Source organism: Lolium rigidum, chromosome 5, assembly GCF_022539505.1.
Source record: "Lolium rigidum isolate FL_2022 chromosome 5, APGP_CSIRO_Lrig_0.1, whole genome shotgun sequence".
In the NCBI taxonomy this organism is placed as follows: domain Eukaryota; kingdom Viridiplantae; phylum Streptophyta; class Magnoliopsida; order Poales; family Poaceae; genus Lolium; species Lolium rigidum.
The window spans coordinates 149,253,711-149,257,843 of record NC_061512.1 but is presented as its reverse complement, the minus strand read 5'-3'; the positions used below and the strand labels follow the sequence as shown (position 1 = coordinate 149,257,843).

Below are 4,133 nucleotides of genomic sequence, written 5' to 3'. Positions count from 1 at the left end.
GAGTGATTCGGACTATGAAGAGTACCTCGCCAGTCGATCGACAACATAAGGTGGCTTGCTGTGTACGAGGAGGTAACTGAGTAGACGAGATGCGAAGTGAAGCCGCTTAACTTTAGATGTTTCTGATCTGTGATCTTCCTTTGTCATCTTGTCACGCTTGTAACTGCATACCTCTTGTCACGCTTGTGCTTTTGATCCTATACTAGTGGTTGGGGCGCCCCATGGGGCGCCTCCTCGCTGGTCAGTGGCTGCCTAATGTAAGCACCGTGATGGTCAACTAACTCACAAACCATGTAGTAAGAAATAGTACCATGTTGGTCGCTTAGATGAATGCAACAATATGGATAGATAAAGATACATCAACCTGAATTGTGATTGCATTATATGGAATTCGGGATTACATCAGAGTCTGATACATGCACCTCACATGCTTAAAAGAAGGTATAACACACATAAATGAGCCGGATACATCAATTTATGCGGAGGCTGGGCCTAGGCCCTTTGTGAAAAAAAAACACATCATAAATGGTCGATCCACATGATCAACAATCTAAACTAATATTAGGGAATTCGACCAATGCATGGTTCGATCCTTCTCCGCTGCAATATCTACAGAGTAAAAGCTGTGAGAAAATTAACCTCAATCAAAGCTGGTTACTGGCACCTGGAGGCAGGGAAAGACTTGGGAAAGAAGAACACATCCAGTGCCTCTCTGAGCTACCTGTACCCCTTGTACGTCTAGAGGTCGACCTTCCTGAGGTATGGTGCCCCATCAATGCTCACCTTCAGAAAAAGCCGCTCGGCCTTTTTGGCTGCTACTTCTGCCTCTTATGCCCTTAAACCAATTAATCATGGTTAGCTTAATTGCGAGTGTAGTTCAGATTCTTCAGAGATGTTTTACTGAATATCTTTTCTTACTTGGAGGCTGTGGTGTACAGATCACCCTCCACGACGACCGTTCCAGTCCTCGAGGCCCTGCTCCGGCTGTCGCCCAGCGTGTGCTTAGCCTCTTCGTCGTGTCATAACAATGACCCTGGTTGCATGAGGTGTACAGGGATATGGCCCTGACTTTTTTACTCCTTGTGCATAGAAAGGGTTTGATCCAAGAATTTATATACCTTCGCATGTGAAATATTTGACTGTTTTGTACTACTTCCTCCTTCCTAAATTAATTGACATAGATTTTCCTGCATTCACGTGTATCTAGGCTCGTTTTAGTGTGTAGATACATGCGAGTCTAAACAAATATGGTCAATTAATTTGGGATAAAGGGAGTACTACATATGTGAGCATGCATGAGGGAGATCCATGATTAAGGATCACATGTGAAGGTAGGAATTCCTTGAGTAAGGATTTGAATATGGGGAACATGACCCAGGTAACATCTACATTTTACTTTATACAGTCTGTTCATGAATTTCCAATTTAGATTTCTAGAGAAAAATACCTCAGCTAGAGAAGAAGTCAGCCAACAAACTGTCGTAGGGTGAACATGAAGCATGTTAAATACGGTTGAGCATCCATATGTTTTGAGCACCTACAGATCATGTACATCACATCTACTAACTTGGTCGACACAACATTGTTCACATAGTTGGAAGCTCACAGAAAGTTCTTTACGGTAAAAAACCAGACGAAGACTTAAATCACCCCTCACCTTCAGAAGGAGAGAGCAGCTTAATGAGAGAAGCAGGTGTAAAGTGAATTTGAGAGCCAATCCATCTTTTAAGTAGTTGTATGCAGGCATTAAAGTAGGAGATTAAGTCAATTTCTCTATATGGTTGAAGCTGATTACCCGTATTAAGTGTTATCTATCAAGGCGTGCGGTGGTCAATTCTTCTGGCATTTCTCCGAAAATTCTAGGACTGCAGTGAAGTTATAATAGATTTTAGCTAATCATCTTAGTAACTTTTTCAGTGCAGTGATATGGTGAAATTTTCCTAATATTAGATAGTAAACAAGATAACTGAATTTCTATGTGTGCAGTTGGCGCAAATAGAAGTTTAGATTGGATACAGAAGTACTGAAAGCAAATAAAAGAAGGATAACCTAAGAAAAAACAAACTAACCAGAAGCATAACTATCTCGGTCCTTTAAGCATTGATTTCATATTCATCTGGTACCTCTTTCCTCATCCATTGAAAAAGCACGAACACTAACATGGTGCGTAGATCAACATTTAACATATGATCCATATTCAGAAGCCAATGCACAAACATTAGGTTCTTCGTGCATGATGCTAACATAATCCTTCCTACATCAAAATTAAGTAAAGAATTAGAGATCAATCTCAAACAGACACATACGGAGCCTAGTAATGTAAATCAAGATACATCTGAAACGCGATAAAAGACTAAAGGCAAGCACAAAACACTAATTTGATAGCAGTTCAAAAACAAACGAGGGTGACATGGGCCCTGTGATGCCTATCTATATCATTGTAGAAGGAAATACCTACCTAAATCAAAGTTTTGTCCAGCAGCACAACCCCTGTTTACTCATCACTTGTTATAGAATAGATCAGGAGGTGAGAGTCCATGAATGACTTGAAATAAGTTATGTCCAAAGATTAGTACTACAATAAAAAATACAATTACAATAGAACTAAGGCACATATTTTAGCAAAAGAAAATATTGACAATTAATCTAGTTACATGTTTGTAGTGAACACCAAAATATTCTATCTTGCTTTGTGGTATGGTATGAAGCTCGTACAAACGCTTGTCAGGAGGCTGTAATTTTTGGGTTATGTCATAAAAGCTCCAGTTTACACTTTACCAGCAGAAATAGTCCTTGCAGAGCCTATGATAACCACAAAAAATGGCTCTGTAAACTGATGATGAAGCATCTGAGTAGAAACATCAATGCATGGCAACGATCATCTATAACCAGGGTGTGAGTGGTACCATCCAACGACATTTGCCAACCTTCCAGCCTATCCAAGTGAAGAGCATACGCTAGTTAGTAATATTGATTATTTAGCATTAACAACAAAACTGCAAGTAATTATTCACTCACACATCTCAGTAACAGCATTCTCCAAATGATCATTCAACAATGTAACATTTGTGTAAATCCATATTTTCCAAAACAGATTAAACAGGTACAAATGTACAATCATGTATGTATATTGTATATATAGTGCCAACAGTAACAGCAAAAACAAGAGATTGAATTCAGAAAAAGGTGAAACACTGCTATATCCAACTATATATGTAACATTAGAAGAGAAAGCGCCACCAATATTTACTACATAATCCTAGGCCAAAAAAACTATAATCCATGAACTAAAAAAAATAAGAATGCATGTACAACTTCTAGGACCCATGCTATAGCGACGGGTAAGATCTCAGCTTATGATGTAGCTATCTGAAGTTATATTATGTCAAGTACATTACCAGCCTGGATAAGTTTGTCAGCAATTATAGATACAAGAAAGCCAAAATGGAGCTACAATTTGGTGCACAAAGTTTCATCATCCAGCTGCAAATTGCAAATACTGAAACCGGTTTTGGGATGCCGATTTTCAAATACGCACATCAAACCAAATAACTAAATGCTATAAATAGGCTACCGTACCATGCCCAACAATGACTCAACGAGACCACCAGGAATCCACGATAGCCTGCTGATTAAAGGCACATTGATTTTAATTACAATAACATGCATTTTTAGCAAAATAAATGCTAAATCTGCTGATTGTTCCTCCTTGCTCCACCTGCAGTAACTTAAGATAAGCTATAGCAAGAATAAAAATATCCAGTAAAAGAGAAAGAAAACCAAACAACTCTGCAAGAAAAACTATAGTTATAGGCATTAGATAGTCTCATATTGTCGTACAATGATAGAAAGTGCAGGGTTTTAACTTTTAAATCACATCCTTGGATCTAAAAGAAAAAACAGAATAAATGTCAATGCGAAAGGAGATGTCTCCATGGTTTAGTCCAAAACCGCCACATCCATCTGTAATGTTTCAAGGGAAATGAAATCAACAAGCATTCAGAAATCTGAGATCAAAAGCATCAAAGAAAACTATCCGTACCAGGAACACATCAAGAAGAGAGTAGTTCAATTTGGCATCCACCTCTGCCTCTGAACCATCGAGTCAACCGGCACCCACCTTTGCTTCTGAA

The 4,133-nt window shown here is 38.8% G+C and overlaps 1 long non-coding RNA gene across 1 annotated transcript; it reads right to left on the bottom strand.

Moving 5' to 3' along the window:
• Positions 1 to 357: 357 nt before the first annotated feature.
• LOC124654396 lies at positions 358 to 2,499 on the bottom strand. The gene is made up of 3 exons (XR_006988330.1): positions 2,459 to 2,499; positions 919 to 2,254; positions 358 to 835 (listed from the first exon to the last, which is right to left on the bottom strand). It is a non-coding gene; the product is annotated as an uncharacterized LOC124654396 (long non-coding RNA).
• Positions 2,500 to 4,133: the final 1,634 nt, after the last annotated feature.